The following is a 19,392-nucleotide window of genomic DNA, read 5'->3' as shown; positions in this document are numbered from 1 at the left end:
AACTATCTGATTGAAGTCTAGGCTGGAATGCAGAGACTTTTTAGGGACTGGGGTGGGGGTGGGGGAAAATATGTTTAATTCACTTTCTTTTTTTTAAATTTTTTTCCAAGTAAATATTGAGGACTTCTGTGGTAAGAGCCATGTAATCCATGCCTCCCGTTTCTTTCTTATCTTCTTATAGCACCAGATACAGTGTTCTACTCATAATAATAATAATAAATGTCAACTGATTGACAAGGTAGAAACACAAATGCAAATTTCACTCTGAGGCCCTTTATATGTATGGGAAATAGTTGGGAGAAAAGATGTCAGTATAGGGGTCAGAAAATTGGTTCTATTTGTGTTTCTATCATTAAACTTGTTTTAAATCTTGAGCAAGTCTCTGTTCCTCAATTTATCCATAAAACATGTTAGCAATATTTGGCCCAAGTATGTCACTGGGCTGCTGTGAGCATAAAAAATGAGTTTGTAGAAGGGAACAGAATTATAAAAAGGCTCAAGTGGCATAAAAGTAATATTTCCATATTATTGGGGCTAGAATAAATAAAACAGAGATGAGAGAGAAAGGAGGAGGAAGAAGAATTAGGTAGTAGATGTGAGAGTGGAAAGAAAATGTAGGGAAAAAAAGGCTGGTACTTGTTTATACTGACCACAGGACAAGGCTTGATTTTTTTTTTTTTTAATTCTGCTGCAGCAACAAATAAGAATGAGAAGCAGTTCCTATTCTAAAGGATTTCACATTCAATTGGGTTCAACTAATTGTGCACATACATATAGGTTAATATTGAAAAAATAAATCATGTGTGTGTGTGTGTGTGTGTGTGTGTGTGTGTGTTGTGTTGTGTTGTGTTGGGGGAGGACCACAGAAGCTATGAATCAGGTACTAAACTTACTGGGGAGAAGGAAGTGACTTGAAGGTCCATAGAGGACTGCAACAGGAATCTGAACAGGAATGAGTGACCTTGAAAGAAATGGTTTCGTATGTTTTGCATGATTTGACATGCTTAATTGATATATTTCTTGCCTTCTCAATGGATTTGTGAGGGGCAGGAGGGAGAGAGGGTATTTGCAACCCCCCAAAATAATGTTAAAAAAGGAAAAAGTGGTTTCCAAGCTCTGAAAGAAGTATAAGGAAGTAATTCTCCCGATCCTTTGTGTTTTAGGAGGTGAGAAGACTTGGAGAGAGTGTGAGAGAAGGAGAAGACTTGGAGAGGGTGCCTAAAGAATTGATGGTTTTAGGAGAAAATTAGGTTTTGGAGCTCTACAGTAGGTGAAAAGAACATGATGAGAGGTTTAGAAGGAAGGCAAATTTGTTAACAAAGTAGAGTTCCAGAGAATATAATTTGAGAGGAAGGTGGAGGAAGATTGGAGGTCTAAGTCCAGCTGTATAGAAATGAGAGAATTTAGGGAGAGGGAATATGAGAACGCTTCCTTCTCTAAGGCTAAAAATGGTTCTGAGTCACAGTCCTTGGAGGCAGGAATTTGGAATATCCTTGAGAGTGGAACCAAATCAGCTCTATGATGCAAGGCAGAATAATGCCCAAGAGTCTTAAGATCTTGCATCTGAGGCAGATACCTTCTCTACTCCTATTCCCAGTTAGTTACAGGTGGAGGGGGAAGGGAGTGGATTGAACAAGAAATATTTGCAATTAATTATTGGTAAACATTTATGTAATGCTTATTCTGTTCAGTGTGTTGACTTTTAGTGCAAGGTAGAACACTGAAAAAGGCATTTTAAAGTGCTTATTATGCGCTAAGCACTGAGGTTACTAATAGGAAAAAAAAAAAGCAATATAGCCCCTACTCTTGAGGATCTCAGGTCTAATTGAGGGATGCAACACATAAAGCAATTTCACCTGGTAGAAGTGTCCACTAAAAATGGTTTGGTGGATGGTAAGAACTTGAGTGCCTCAGTAGGTAAACACATATAGGCAGTATCTAGGGGTCTGGAGATTTTAGGTATGAGCCCGATGATAAGACCCAGAGGAACTTCTAAAGACAGGGCTAAGGTCTAGTCATTCTATATCTCACTGAGATTAGAATTGGTGACTCCCATTTCTTCTAAATAGGGTGAGTAGTTATATCACTCTTTCATCTAGGATGTCCTGATGGAGTTTGAATAGTTTGCAAATAAGGGAAGGGATTAAGGCAAGATAAAGTATGGGGGCACCCTCAGTGCCATTTGGCTATTACATGGGTTCTAGGTAGCCTAGGGTTGGAGAAGGGGACAAAGAGAAAGCATGGGAGGCAGGCCATTCCTGGTGGTACCAAGAAAGAATGTCTCTGTCTTCAGAAGATACCTTTTACAGAAAAGGTGGGCAGCCGTGGCATGTTTTGCCTTTGTTTCTGATTATACACAGATCTTGTATATGTGCTATAGCATGGGTCCACAGGCCTGGTAATGCTATGGGGCAGTATTCTTCTATGGGGATGAAGGCTTGGTGAGAAAAGTATGATGATGATCAAGAGATCCTGTTGGGTTGTAACCTGAGGAGGGCAACTGATGATCTGTAGGCTGGCATTCCATTGCAAGGAGGAAGCACTTCATTTTTCTTTCTGGGCTTAGACTCCATCTCACTGGGCTGGCTTTTGGAGGGAAGAATAGTGTATGTTCTGCTTGCCCATAAAATGTTTCCTCACACCTGGGAGTGTTAGGTGATGATGGCAGCGTGATGTCATCACCTACTGTAGCAGGTTAAGCCTGTCTGGAAATGCAGCTTCCAAAGCAGTTTTTGCTTCTTAAAAATGATGAGGAAACTGGGGAGGTTCTTCAAAAAGCCAGATAATGAGAGAATGGAGGCCAGCAGCAACAACATCTGGTTACACCCAAAACAGTGTTATGTGCTAGGGCTTGTGCTCCTTCCTGAATTATATCCATGGGAACTGTTATGAATTCTGGAGAAATGAATCAGGAAATAACATGAATATCACATTCTTTCCTTCTCATATTAATACTAAGGGATGGGTAGAGTCACTATACAATGAAGAGGGTTAGAGAAGAAGCTCATCATTTAATTTATATTTTTGTAGTACTTCTATCTAGTATTTTAGGTTGATCCAGTCTTGCCCAACATGATTTTATGTAACTGATGGATCAATATCCTAAATTCTGGATTTACATATATCAGTGTAATGTGGGAGGATAGTCTTTAAAATATCTTTCTCTTTGACTTATATTGCCCTCACCCATAGTTTAATCCAGGAAAATCTCAAAATATGGTACCTGTCTAGGGCCCCACATATGTGGATAAAGGGGTCCCCAGAGGTTCTATACAAGAAAGGTAAAAATACAAAATGTGTATGGCACAGCCTTTGTCCACTTAAAGAAAATACTAAAAATGCAAAGATCTTATGGGATGCAATAAACACATAAAGGAAGCACATAAAAGATTCATAACCTATAAATAATGAATTTAAATCTCTCCACTGATTTCTATTTGCCACTAGGTTTCTGAAATCCTCTGGCTTCAGGACCCTTCCATTTTTTTATTCCCATGGGATGGGAATGAATCTAGTGGTTGCCAGGAGTCCAACTTCTTGACACAAATTCCAGAGGAATTTCTTCCCCCAGGAATTTGTGTAGTACCAAGATTGAGAGAGAGAGCCATCACAGGATGGCTTTGGACTTTCTTTGTAAGGCAACTAAACTTGGGATTGCCACAAAGGAAACACCTAGATATTCTTGTCAGTTCATCTTTAGACCCATACTGACACTAATAACACAAGTAATAATACTGTCATAACTTTGACTCTCCAAGAAGGGAAAATTAAATTTACCAGTACAATATTGTTCCATTATCTCACAGTAACAGGGGAGTATCTGATCTAGATCTCTTGATTCCCCTGGGTTACAGATTTAGTTATTTAGTTCTGTTCCTCTCAGCATCATGAGTCATGTGTATGAATGACATCCTTCTCTCTTTAAGAGGCAACCTACATGGGAATTCTCTATTCATCAACAGAAGACAGAAATTAGGGATTCAAACTAAGGGCTGCTAAAAAAAAAAAAGCAATGATCAGGAATTCTTACTACTTTTCTTTGTGCTTTCCCTTTCAACTGTTCTTTTTACCTAGAGATTTATTCTCAGAGCCCCTCATCCCTCTAAGGATGCTTGGTATTAAGGAAGTTTGGGATTACGAATGCTACCATTTCAGAACTTCTCTCTTGAGCTATATAGGCAAGCACATTTTGATCTGCTGATGACCTTTTCAAGGACTTCATCACTGTTTCCACAAGCTACCATATTTTATTTAGTTAAATTCACTGCTGACTCTCAGTCTAGTCTTTAGCTTGAGGTCAGAAAAGGGGGAAAAGGCAAAGGTAAGGTGTTTAGAAACTTGGGGTGCAGGAGCTTTCCTTCACCATGTGGACAGGAGAACAGAGTAAATTTAACATGCAACCTTATCTCAAGTCTTCTATCAGCAGTTTTTAGGGGATCCCTGATCAGAATCAGATCTTTTTTTAGCCTTCCTAGACTCATAGAATCTTTCTCTTTAAAATTTATATTTTTTTAAAACCTTACCTTCCATTTTAGAATCGATACTGTGTATTGGTTCTAAGGCAGAAGAGCAGTAAGGGCTGGGCAATGGGGGTCAACTGACTTGCCCAGGGTCACACAGGTAGGAAGTGTTTCAGGCCAGATTTGGACCTAGGACCTCTAGTCTCTGGTCCTGGCTCTCAATCCACTGAGCCACCCAGCTGCCCCCTAGAATCTTTCTAAAAGAAAAGTAGATGAGGTAAATGGACTTGATGAAGACTCCCTTTTCCTGGCCAGCACAAAGGATATGTTTTCTTCTATCATTCTAACTGACAACAGTGAAAACCAATCAATTCATTTTGGGGTCAGTCTTTCTCAATGAATCCCATCTTTCAGGAAATGTCAAGAAATATGTCCCTATCATCTAAAGGAATATGCAATTAAAAGGTACAAAAACTCGTCACCTTGATAGTTCATCAAGTTGTTCTGAGAACTCCATTATTGAGTCCCTATATTTATTCTATTAATTTTATTTTACATATAGAATTTTTTTACAGATAGAAAAATGAAGTACAGAGAATTAAATACTAATACTACAAGATACAATTTCATCCAATGTATCCTCTCTCTATGAAAGTCATAAATCAATTGACAAGCATTGATTAATTACCCATTGTATCCTAGATACTTTGTAAGACAGTCTTTATAGGGTGCTGTGGCCAAAAATATTCATTACCTGAGATTCATTTAGCTTTTTATGAATTTCTGAACTTAAGTGCACTAGTCTTTAGATGATAGACATATAATCATAGCACAGTGCCTTGCACATAGTAGGCACTTAATAAATGTTGATAAATGGAATAATCTGTCACCAGACAGATCTCATTTCCAGCCTAGGAAAACCCACTAGATTTCATGTGCACTGTTGTAGTCTTTGAGAACCTTGGCCTCTATGTCATGAGTCATTTGACTAATAATGGAAGGATTAATAATGACAGTAGTTGCATTTATATAGCATTTTGTGGTAATCAAGCACTTTTTCACTCTTTAAGTAGTGAAAGTATAATAATCCCCATTATACAAACAGTGAAAACAGATTCAGAGAAGGTAGGTGATTTGCCAAAGTCACATTAGTGGTAAGTCCTAGGCACAAATCTTGGTCTCCTCAATCTTAGTCAGTGTCTAACCTTACTGTTGCCTTCTGGTTCTCTTTGCAGAAGTCTCTATCATTCTAGTCTTAGCTTAAACATTCCACCAGTAGCACATTGCCAGTTTTAGCTGCCTTCCAGGCTGCTGGTTTGGGTTCCTGTGATCTTGGAGTAAAGAGAAAAGATCCTCAGGGCATTCTTGCTATCTAGAGTTTTATCTCCAAGATCACAGCTTAATTTCCAGATAATGCAGCTTCTACTGAAACAGCTGACAATAACAGGCAAAAACCTCACTTTTAGTCCTCTTCAGTAAAAAGATACTGTGGGTGTAAGAGAGAGATGGGGGTGGTGGTTTATCATACCCACCTTCTCTGGGGGCCTCATTCATTGATTAAGAAAAGGAAGTCTAAAATGTAGAGAAAAAAAGTTGAAAGGAAAGAAAATCATCTAGCCAAAGACAACTCGAGTAAGTGTTGTGTTTTCACTTGTGGAAAATCCGGCAGGTAGAGCCAAACAGTTATCAAATAAACTAAGACTGGGAAGTAAAACAATGAAGAAATGGAGGGTAATGTTGTTTATTCTGCCCTGAGGAAAGTTGTGCTTTTCAGGCCAAATTTCCAAGAATGCTCTTGCTTTGCACTCCCTTTCTTTATGGGTAATTTTGGACTTTTGGATTTTTCCTTTATAACTAACCTCCTGCCCACATTGCTCCTTCTCTTCCTTCTTTCTAAACACACACACACACACACACACACACACACACACACATTCCAATCACACACAAGTTTGTAGGTTCTTGTTCATTTCTTCAACCAGCATAGAGTGTAAATTGGGGAAAGGGCACCTTCATAGCTCATATGTTCACAAACCAAATGGCTATTTTATCTTATTTCATTTTGTATTTTATTTGTTCTAGAAAAGGCTTATTGGAGAGGGAAGAAATGAATATTTATTAAGATTTCATCTAAAGTTTTCAAGACTCCTTTTTTATTTTGTTCCAGACTTACTATCACTGATTTTAACTGCCCACTCAAGAGCTATCCAAGGTTAAGCCATAGTTGTTATCATCAAATGGCCATTCCCTGGGTAAGGAAACACAAAGAAGCAAAGTGATTTGTTAAAAGGTAAGTGCCCCCAAAATAGACACTATCTGGACTTCCAGATGTTCCAGGGCCTTAAATATAGAAAAACATTTTGCCCCTCACTTCTCTCTACCCTTTTTTGTGATAAAAATTGTGATTTTATTGATATAAGGAACTCCCAGTGAAGAGGATCCCTTTATCAACATAAACTTTTGCAACTTAGAGTCTTAGAGATTTATCTGATTCAGGTTCAGTGACTTGTTCAGGGTTACACCATCAGTATGTGTAAGAGACAGGACTTGAAACTGACTATTTCATCCTCACCAGACCAGCACTCTTTCATTCATTTTATTCATTCACACATTAGTTTATTGAGTATACTTTATTTTATCTACTTTTTTCTTTTTAATTAAAGAAAACTCAAAAAAGTTTGAACTGCTTAGTTATGAGATCAGGCAATAAGAATTTACTAAGTTCTTCTATGCCAGTTGCTTTCAAGCCACACCAAGAGGGATCTAATTACTTGAATCCAGTTGAAGATATAATAATTATTAATTGGTCCACCATTAATTGGTTAAATAAGAAACTTAACCAAGCACCTACTTAATGTGAGAAACCACTGAGTCATATGTGATGGGCATCAACAGGAAAGAGAACCCAAAAGAAAACAACCACCATACGCACTCAGAATTTTCTCAGTTTATGATCATATATTTAATCATATAGATGATCACATATGTAACATGATCACAACATACATGTATTTATATACACATACATGTAAATTTTTGTATGCATGTATTTACATACCCACATACTCCCATTTGCAATTCCTTTTAGGATATCATTCCTTGAATGGCAAACACATTTCAACCGCATTATGAAATACGGAAAGTCCTAAAAGCTGAAACCCTAATCAAAGTTCTTTAAAAAATGTAGCTCTTATTTGTAGACTTCCTGTGTTCTCATCATTAATTCTTTTATGTGTGAAGAGTAACTGAAGAACATACTTTTTAAAGCCACCCAATTAGCAACTTACTATATGCTCTTTAAGGAGTCAGAAGTCATTTCTCAACTTTCATTCAAGACTTGTGTACAATGCATCTTATTATTCCGTTTCCCCCTCCAGCTTCCCAGGCAGATTCATGCTTTTACAATTTAGTGAGAAGCTCCTCCTCCCCTGACATTATAAAATCGGCCTTTTGCAGAGGGCAGCTGAACAAGTAAGTGTAGGCTATTCCCGTGATAGGTTTGGAAGCTGGTCATAATGGCAAGGATGGAAGACCCCCAGCATTTAGTTCAAGCTCAGCAGAATAAACACAACCATTAATGTTTGTGTGGTTGTTTTGGGGATTTTCCAAGGGACCTCTGTAGAAGTTCGTTTTTGCATGCCCAACCTTCAAGCATCACTAACACCTGGGTGATGCCTGAGGCATGCCAGCCAATAATTATAGGTCTATGTACTTCTTTCTTGACAGTCTGTCATCATTAGTTTCAATTGCTTGGTGTTTCTCATTATTGTGTACCACCCGCACCAGCTTCTTCATTAAGTGATAGGGGCAGATTCATCTTCATTTCCACCCCTTTCTTTTCCTTCCTCTTCTTTTACTTAACCTCCCCCTCCCCAGTGTTTGCTGAAACTCATGCTATGCAATTTCCTAGCAGACTTCTGTATGCTCTGGGCTCTTTTTAGTTAGAGAGAAGGAGGCAGAGAGAGACAGACAAAGAAAGAGAGACAGAAACAGAGACACAGAGACAGAGACAGAGAAAGAGAGAAAAAGGGAAAGAGAAAGATAGTGACAGAGACAAAGCACAAAAGAGATATAGTCAAAGAGTCAGAAAGACATGGAAAATTAAACAGAGACAAGAGAAAAAGAAAGAGAACAGAAATTGGTAGTAAAAAATAGGGTTACTAGAAAAAAGAAAGCCAAAAATATATTGGAAGAGACAGAGACAGAGACAGAGACAGAAGAACATTGAGAAAGAACAAACATTTGAAGTAGCTGAATCAATCCCATTTTTAAAATATCCAAAAGTTGAATGGAACACCATCAAATTCTTCATAGCTGATCAATGAATCAATAAACAATTATTAAGAACCAACTATGTAGCTGGGTTATCACTGGGGTTGGAAGCATTTTCCTTTTAAACATTTTTGCATGATTATGATCTTAAAGCAAAAACATCAAATAGAAAAAACACAGAGATTACCAAAAGCACATATATTTTGGCAGAAACAATCTCTCCATCTTCAAATTTACCAGAACCCTTTACCCAGCTCTCTTCCCACACTACATCTTATGTGTCAGAGGTCTACCAATACTTCCAATCTGACCACTTTCTAGACATATCACTAGAATAGACTTTACCTGTAAAGCTTCTTTCTACTGTGCTGATGATTTATTGTGGTGTGAAGTTAATTCAGTTCTTTTTTTAATTTAAAATTTTATTTAATTAATTTAGAATATTTTTCCGTGGTACATGATTCAGGTTCTTTCCCTCCTGTCCTTCCCTCTCCCCCCCCCTCAATAGCCAACATGCAATTCCAATGGGTTTTACTTGTGTAACTGATCAAGACCTATTTCCATATTATTGGTAATTCTACTAGGGTAATCATTTAGAGTCTACATCCAATCATATCCCCATAGATCCCCATGTGATCAAGCAGTTGTTTTTCTTCTATGTTTCTACTCCCACAGTTCTTTCTTTGGATATGGATAGTGTTCTTTCTCCTAAGTCCCTCAGAATTGTCTTGGATCATTGCATTGCTGCTTAACTCAGTTCTTGAAAAGGAAAGAAATGTGAACTAAACTTTTATTGACCAGGTTCCATTACCATAGAAAATCATTGAGTGTGGATGGTTATGGTTTTGGCATAGATTGAGTCTAGTTTTCAAGGACCAGGTCTTTTTGGTATGAAGTTTTATCATCAATACATTGTTCACATGTTCATGAGGTCTTTGGCCTCAACAACCCATTAAATGAAAAAAAGTACAAAATGACTCTCAGTCCTATGCATCCCACTTTTCCTTCTGCAATGATGTAAAGTGGAAGGAAATGGGAAAGAGGGTGCTATAAATTTTATCATTTATAGATATGATTCAAAATTTCATTTTAGCGACTTTTGATTTATTTTTTTAAAGTTCTTTTAAATTTTATGATCTATTTTATTTTTATATTACAAACATTTCCAGATTACCTAAAAGAGAGATAAAATAAAACAAGTAGGCAAAACTAACAATACTGTGGGCTCATTTGAAAGTATATGCAGCTTTTCATATCTCTGGCACCCTTCTCCATTAAAAAAAATTAATATAAATATATTTCTTCTCTTTCCAATTCCTACTTCACTAAAAAAGAAAATAATGTCTTTATTACATATATGATATACATATACATATATATGCAGTTAACGAAAATTTCCCAATTGTTTGTACACAAATACATGCAAACACAAACATATATCTCAATCTGTAGCCTAAGTTTATTTCTTCTTTTTCATGGATGGTATGTTCCATCATCTGTCTTATAAAATCATGAATGGCTATGGTATTGATCATAGTTATTATTGCTTTCAAAGTTCATGCAGAGTTATTATTTTTATATAAATTGTTCTGGTTCTGCTCATTTAATTCTTCTTTATAAAAGTCTTCAAAATAGTATATAACATAATATTGAGGTTATGATATAAATAGTTTTGGTTCTGTTTACTTCATTTTGCATTAATTCATATGTCTTCCCATGGATCTTTGAAAAAAGTTATTCCCTCATATCTTATAGTACAATAATGTTCTTTGTCATTTATATGGCACATTTTATTCAGCCATTCCCCAATCAAGAGACTTCTCTTTAGTTTCCAGGGGTTTTGACCCACAAAAAATAGTTGATATAAATAATTTTATACATAAAGGAACTATATTTTTTTCTTGGATCTTTCTTGGGTATAGGCCTAGCAGTGGTATATCTGGGTCAAGAGGCATACACTGTTGATTAACTTTTTGTATATAATTTCCAACTGCTTTCCAGACTGTTATATTTATTCACAGGTTCACCACCAGTGCAGCAATGGACCTTCCCCCCTCAACTCCCTACAAAAAATTTTAACAAGCATTAAAGCCCTCTGACATTTGTTATTCCCCCCCCCTTTTTTTTTATCAACTTTACCTAATTATTGGATGTGGGGGAAATTTTGGAATTTTCTTAATTTGCCTTTTTCTAATTATCAGTGATTTTGGAGCATTTTTATTATGGCTTTTGATAGCCTATGTTTGTTCTCTTGGGAACTACCAGTCCATATTCTTATACTAATAACTGAGGAATAGTTATTATTCTTATAAATTTGAAATAGTCTCTTATATATCCAAATAGTGGGACCTTTATCACAGAAACTTACTTTAAAGATTTTTTCCAGTTGTTTCTTTTGAATCTTTGTTGGATTTTTTTGTGAAAAATTTTTATTTTATGGAATAAAAATTATCCAGTTTATCTATTGTGATCCTCTCATCTCTCATGTGGTTATGAATTCTTCTCTCCAAAGAACTGGTAGGTATTTTTTCCATGTTTCTCTAATACATTTATGATGTGACCATTTATATTTAGATTTTGTATCCATTCAACACTTATCTTGGTTCAAAATGAGAGGTGAAGTTCAAAACCTAATTTTGGCCATATTGCTGCCCAATTTCTCGAGTAGTTTCTATTTGATCATGATATCTTATTCCAGTATCTGGAATCTTTGTTTTTACTGAGTAGTGGATATATTCTCTTATGTATGTCAGCTAATCTGCACTAATCAGTAGTTACAAACACATGTTTTATACATATAAATAAGTATGAACTTATTTTGAAAATTATTACTTTAGAATGTACTTTGAGATATTATACTGTTAGTCCTCCATAATTTTCTTTACTCGATCTATTTTTTGGTTTACATATAAATGTTATTTTCTATTTCTACAAGTTAATTTTTTGGTAGTTTGATTGCTATGGCATTTCCTATGTAAATTCACTTAGGAACCTTTATCATTTTTATTATACCCATGAATATTTTCCCAATTATTTAGGTATGGATTTCTTTAAACTATTATTAGTAAATATACTAATATTGCATTTATCAGTATCTTAGTAGACATTTTGAATTGTAGACATCCTACAGCAAATTAAATGGAATTTCTCCTTTTATTTCCTCCTGTTTGATTTTTTTTGCTGTTATGTAGACATGCCAAAGTTTTGCGTGGATTTATTTTATAACCTCTAAGGGTTGACCAATTTCTTAACTGTTTCAACTAATTTTTAATTGACTGTAGCATTCTTAAAGTGTACCATTATTTGAAAAGTGATAATATTGTTTCATCTTTATCTATGCTTGTTCTCTAAAATTATTTTTCTAATACTTTGACAACCAAACCCTTGTTTCATCTATGATTTTATTGGAAAAGATTCTAGTTTTTCTTTATTATAGATTTTGGTTTTAAATATATTCTACTTAGCATTTTAAGGGCAGTTCTAGTTATTCTTTTTCTCTATTTTTTTACTTGTTTTATTTTTTTAATTACATGTGAACAAAAAATTTTAACAAGCATTAAAATCTTTTTTCAGTTTTAAATTCTGTCACCCTTCTCCTTCCTTTTTGACAAGGTAAGCAATTCCATATTAATCATACAGTCATGCAACACATTTCCATGTTAATTATGCTTCAAAAGAAAATATGGACCAAACCAATTCCTCCATTACCTCCCCAAATAATACATTTTTTTTAAAAACTATACTCTAGACTGTATTCAGATTACATCAATTTTTCATTTGGATGTGGAGATGTGGATGAGCATTTATTGTTATAAGTCCTTAGGAATTGTCTGTTTTCATTATATTGCTGAGAATAGCTGTCATTCTTAAGTATTGCTTAATATGTACAATATTCTCTTGGTTTTACTCAATTCATTTTTCATCAGTTCATGTAAAACTTCCTAGGTTTTTCTTAAAGCAGCCTGCTCATCATTTCTTATGGAACAGTAGCATTACATCACAAACACATAATACACCTTGTTCAAGTATTCCCCTATTGATGGGCATTCCCTCAATTTCTAATTCTTTGCCAACACAAAACGGTTAAATATATTTTTGTACATATGGAGTCTTTTATTTTGTTTTTGATCTCTTTGAGATACAGACCAAGTAGTGGTATTGCTGAGTGAAAAGGTACACAGCTTTAGTTTTAGTTTTTAAAAATTTTATTTAGAATATTGTTCCATAGTTACATGATTCATGATCTGCCCCACCCTGCTTTATCCTCCCCCCTCCCAAATCCAAGAAGCAGTTCCACTGGATTATATATATATCATTTGTTCAAAACCTATTTCTATATTATTCATATTTTCAGTAGACCGATTCTTTAACATCAAAACCCTAATCACACCCCTATCACACCATGTGGTTGAACATATATTTTTCTAATGCATTTCTGGTTCCATAATTCTTTCTCTGGATGTGGATAGCATTCTTTGACCTAAGTTCTTCTGGATTGTCATGGGTCATTGCATTTCTACTGATAGAAAAGTCCATTACATTTGTTTGTGCAATAATATATCAGACTCTGTCTACAATATTCTCCTGGTTCTGCTCCTTTTGCTCTACATCAGTTCCTGGAGGTGTTTCAGTTCACATGAATTTCTTCCATTTCTTTATTCCTTTCAGCACAATAATATTCAATCAGCAAAATATGCCACAATTTATTCAGTTATTGTGAATCTTGAAATTTCTCAGACTTGTGAATATTAAAAAATTCCCCATTGGGGAATTTTTCATTGGGACAATTCCTTATTGGGAACACTCCCCATTTGGACAGTGAGAACTCTACTTAGATCAGAAATATGAAGACCTCTACTCCACCCGTACTTAAGACTGCTTTAGGGGAGAAAACTCCTTGCTGAACAATGAAAAATACTTAAACCCATACTTAAGCCATGCCTGTTTTTAGAATTAATACAAAGGGGGTGCTAAGTACCTATAAAGGTCAGGCAACTTGTGAACTTACAAGGAGCAAAGAGGAAAAAAAAACTTACTCAGAGATTCTAGCCTACTCAGGTGGGTGTGAATTACTAAAAGGATTAGTCTACTCAGGTGTGATTCAGAATGGGCTATCCTTTGGAAAATGTCTACTGTGATTGGTAGATGAAAGAACTTAGGGGAGGTGACATAGGAGAAAACCTCCTATATAAGAAAAGGACAGGTTATTGAGAAAAGAGAGTCTCTTGAGAGACAGTCTCTAAGGAGGTTGTTGAGAGAAGGACAATCTCTAAGGAGGTCTCTCAAGGGAGGCTGACTCTGGCTGGAGCTCCCTCTGGGGAGACTCTGTCCCCCTGAATCCTCACTTGAACAGATCTTATGGTGAGTAATTAAGGACTGACTGATCTTTTCTTTTAGGGCTTAGGCATGGGTAGGCCAGGGCTGCCTGGGTCGGCCTATTCTTGTCTCATTTATTTCCTTTCTCTCTCTCTCTCTCTCTCTCTCTCTCTCTCTCTCTCTCTCTGATTCCTCATTGTATTATTAATTAAATCTCTATAAAACCCAGTTGACTTGGGTATATTCATAATTGAGAATATTTCCCTGGAGACCACCTTGTATTTGATTTAAAATAAGACACTGTGGTGAAAACATATTTTCTGTAGTCACAATTTACTCATCCACACTTATATCTACTACAATTTAAGCCTTCAACTATTTAATCACTACGGTTTATGACCTCAACCATTTTAATTATTACAGTTTATGTCTCCCACTCTTTTAAATCTTACATTATTCCCCAATCAATAGATATCCCCTTATTTTCTTTTTATTTTACCACCAAAAAAAGTGCAGCTATAAATATTTTTGTACAAGTCTTTTTCCTTATTATCTCTTTGGGGTACAAACCCAGAAGTGCTATGTCTGTATCAAAGGGCAGGCATTGTTTTAAGCCCTTTGGGCATAGTTCCAAATTGCCCCCTAGAAATGTTGGACCAATTTACAACTCCATCAGCAGTGTATTAATGTCCCAATTTTGCCACATCACCTCCAACATTTATTGCTTTCCTTTGCTGCCTTATTGGCCAATATGCTAGTGGTGTAGTTGTCCTTAGAGTTGGCTTAATTTGCATTTCTCTAATCAGGAGGGATTTAGAACACTATTTCATGTGCTTATTGGTAGTTTTAATTTCATCACGTGAAAACTGCCTATTCATGTCCTCTGTCCATTTGTTGACTGGGGAATGGCTTGATTTTTTGTAGATTTGACTTAGTTCCTTATATATTTGGAAAGTTAAACCTTAGTCAGAGAGGTTTGTTATAAAATGTTCTCCCAGTTTGTTGCTTTCCTTCTAATTTTGGTTGTATTGTTTTTGTTTGTAAAAAAAAAACTTTTAAATTTGTTAAAATCAAAATAATTCATTTTATATTTTGCAATGTTCACTATCTCTTCCTTGGTCTTAAATTCCTTCCTTTCCCAAAGATCTGATAGGTATACTAATCTATGTTTACCTAATTTATTTATGATTTCACTCTTTATATTTGTCATTTACCCATTTTGAATTTATCTTGGTATAAGGTATAAGATGTTGATCTGAACCTAATTTTTCCCAAACTGTTTTCCAATTTTCCAAGCAGTTTTTGTAAAATAGTGAGTTCTTGTCCCCAAAGCTGGGGTTTTAGGGTTTATTGAGCCCTAGATTTCTGAGGTTATTTAGCCCAAGTCTATTCCATTGATCCACCTTTCTGTCTCTTAGCCAGTACAATATTGTTTTGATGACCACTATTTTATAGTACAGTTTGAGATCTGGTACTCCTAGGCCCCCCATTGTAAACCTCAAAATTTCTCAGACTTCTGAATGTTGGAAATGTCCCCCATTGGAGAATCTTCTACTTAAAAAATTCCCTAGCAGATAGTGAGAATTCCACTTGAATGTGAGGGCTCCTTGCCTTGGGAATATCCCTACTCCACCCTACTTAGGACTGCTTTAGGACAGAGAGCTCCTTGAGAACAATGAAAAGTACTTTGATCCATGCTTATGGAAGGGACAGGAAGTTCTTTGAGTCATGACTGTTTTAGAATTGATACAATGGGATACTAAGTACCTATAAAGTTGGGGCAACTTGTAAACTACTTAAACCTAAAAGGGTGATAACTTATTCAGAGGTTTTTTCTAATGAAATTTGTCGACACAGCAGCATTTTTTTCCTGACTTACTAAAGAGATTAAAACTACTCAGCTGTGAATTCAAAATGGGTGGTCCTTTAGAAACATCTACAGTGATTGGTAGATGTAAGGACTTAGGGGAGGTGACAGAGGAGATTTTGCCCTTAAAAATAAGAGCTCAGGGAAGAGCTGGGAAGTCATTCTGAAACATTCAGATTGGAGAGACTCATTCTGAGGAGACTGATTCTGAAACATTCAGATGGAGGAGGGAGCTGGTGAAAGCAGCTGAGATGCTGCTGGCCTGGTGTCATTAGAAATCCTTACTTAGACAGATCTTATGGTGAGTTATAAAAAACTGACTGATTTCTCTTTTAAGACTCAGGTCTAGGCCATATTGGCTTGAGGCCCTTCATACTTTTTCTTTTCTTACTCTCTCTCTCTTTCTTTGATTACTCATTGTATTGTTAATTAAAATCTCTATAAAACACAATTGACTTGGGTATTTGAATAATTGGGAATATTTCCCTGGCGACCACCTTATATTTGATTTTAAACCCAAGACACTGTAGTGAAACATTTCTGCGGTCAAATTTACTCACCCTCTCTTATATCTATCACAATTTATATCTTCCACTATTTTAATCACTACAGTTTAAGACCTCAACCATTTTAATTCTCACACCATCCTTCATATTTTTTCATTATTTCCCTTGATATGCTTGATCTTTTGGTCTTCCAGATGAACTTTGTTATAATGTTTTTCTAATTCTATAAAAAAGTTTTTTGGTGGTTTGTTAGGTATAGCACTGAATAAGTAGATCAACTTGGGTAGGAATGTCATTTTTATTATGTTAGCTTGTCCTACCCATGAGCAATTAATGTTTTTCTAATTATTTAGATCTAGTTTTAATTGTGTGAAAAGCATTTTGTAGTTGTGTTCATATTGAAGGCATAGTTCCCAGTTGTTCTCCAGTACGATTGGATCAATTCACAACTCTAAAAGTGTATTTATGTCTCATTTCTCCTGAAACATTTATGCCCCATAATATTTATCATTTTCCTTTTCTGTTGTTAGCCAATCTGATAGGTATAAGATAGTACCTGAGAGTTATTTAATTTTAATTTTTCTAATCAATAGAGATATAGGGAATTTTCCCTATTTTTAAAAGAAGAAATAGATGCTAAATTTTGTCAAACCTTATTCTCTCTATTTATTGATACAATCATATGATTTTTGTTGATTTTATTATTAATATGGTTGAGTTTATAGCCTTCTTAATATTGAACCAACCTTGCCTCCTGGTATGTCAAGTATGATCATAATATCTTTATGATATCATTTTAGCTTTTGACTAATATTTTCTTTAAAAATTTTTAATCATTGTTATTAAGGGGGTATTAGATTATTATTTTTTTTCCTTCTTTTGCCTCCTCCTGGATTAAGCTTAATGATTATATCTATGTCATAGAAGAAAATTGTTAGAATATCTTTTCTGATTTTTTCAATGAGTTTATGTCATATTGGAATTAATTGTTCTTTGAATCTTTTATAGAATTCAGTTGTGAATTTATCTGGCCATATGTTCTTTTCATATGTTTTTTCCTTTAGAAGTTTATTGATTGTTTAATTTCATCCACTGAAATTAGGTTGCCTAAATTTTCTATTTCTTATTCTGTTAATTTAAGCATTTTATATTTTTTGGTAAAAAATTATTCCATTCAAGTTGTCATATTTCTTGGCATATAGTTGAAAAAATTCTGTTAATATCCGTTATTTCTTCTTTATTTGCTATGAATTTTCTTTCACTTATGCTACTGATTTTTTGGTTGTCCTCTTTCTTTTTTTAAAGCAAATTAGTTATCAGGTGGTTTATTTTATTGTTACGGCCCCCAAGTAATTTCAAGTGTTATTTATTAATTCACTGTTTTTTTTTAATTTTCATAAACTTTTTTTAATCTCCAGGACTTTTATATTAGTTTCTGTTTTATTTCCTATTAAGCATTGAAGAGATAATAATCATTTCAGATATATTTTGTATAATCTAATTGTAACAAGTGACTCAATCAAGCAAATCTATCTTATACAGTGGTACCTTGACACCTGAGTTTAATATGTTCCATGGCCAAGCTCCTAACTCATTTTGCTTATGTGTCAAATAGAATTTCCCCATTTAAAGTAACAGAAATGTAATTAATATGTTCTGGCCCCAGAAACACAGATAATTTTTTTGTTTTATATGCTTTTAAGTATAAAAATGTACTTTATAAATAACAAATATATATATTTATAGATAATAAGAAAGAATGTAAAGAAATAAACTTGCTTATGAAATGTCATTTACCTTCAAGGTCAGGTGAAGGTGTTGGCTTATACATTACTTAAGATATGTAACTATTGCTAAACTTAATTGCTATTTTTTGCTTATTAAAATTATCATCATTTTCTTTATTGAATTTTGCCTGTTATGCCACACTTTCCTTGATTTCACTTAGAGGCTTTTTCCACAAAACCTTTCAATGGAAGTTTGTTTCTTTCTCCCTTTTTGGAAGGTTTTGATAATGTATGAAACAAGTGTTGTTACACAGCTCCAACACACCACTCATTGCTACTTTTTCTGGGTGTGACTTTTCAATAAATTGTTTACTTTTTTCCCCAAATCCTCAACATTTCCTTAATCTTGCTTGTACTGATTACCTTATCCATTTTGGGCTCCTCCCCACTAATTTCCTACAAAACTTCTGTATCCTACTGCTGCTGCAACCCTTCAATTCCTCTGTCATCAGGACACATGGTTAAAATTTAAAATATTTGCCAAAAAACTGATAATAAAGACAAAAATAAAGAAGAAAGTAAAAGCAATTCAATATAGATGCTCACATGGCCAGATAAACATTGAACTAAATGCAACAACCTCATGTAACTTGTGAAACTGAATGTCTGGCAGGCTATCTAGTGGAGGGTGGCAGAAACTCGTGATTCAAATATCTGCTCATGAATTAAAGCAAAAAAAAAATGTAGAACATGACTGCTTTCTCTCAAATCCCTTGCGACTTACAGTGCTCGTGTATCAAGGTACCACTGTAGTAGTAGTCTCCCGGTGATCGAGAATGACTATTGTCTTTGTGCAGTTTCATCTACGGTGAACCCTCATGTGGCTTTGGAGTCCAAAGGCTGAGGCGCAGAGTTTGTGGCACATGGGGCCTGGGACGCCAGTTGTTACGGGAGGTGCGGTTGTGGCCTGGTGTCGGCGTTCACGTGCAGTGGCAAGATGTCGACGTCGCTCATCTTCAAAGGTGGTGGCGGCATGGTGAATGTGGGTTCGCCAGCTGCTTCTGTCAGAGGCAGCAAGTTCTAGTTCCTTTGGTGTAATGCCAGCCCACTTCAAGTTGGACTTTAGCTGATCCTTGAATCTTTTCTTTGGCCGGCCTTGTTTCCTGAGTCCAGCTGACAGTTCACTGTAGAATACCTGTCTTGGTATTCACTGTGGGTCCATGCGGATGAAGTGTCCAGACCAT

The sequence above is a fragment of the Monodelphis domestica genome, chromosome 3, assembly GCF_027887165.1.
Source record: "Monodelphis domestica isolate mMonDom1 chromosome 3, mMonDom1.pri, whole genome shotgun sequence".
NCBI lineage: Eukaryota > Metazoa > Chordata > Mammalia > Didelphimorphia > Didelphidae > Monodelphis > Monodelphis domestica.
This window is presented reverse-complemented; position numbering follows the sequence as displayed.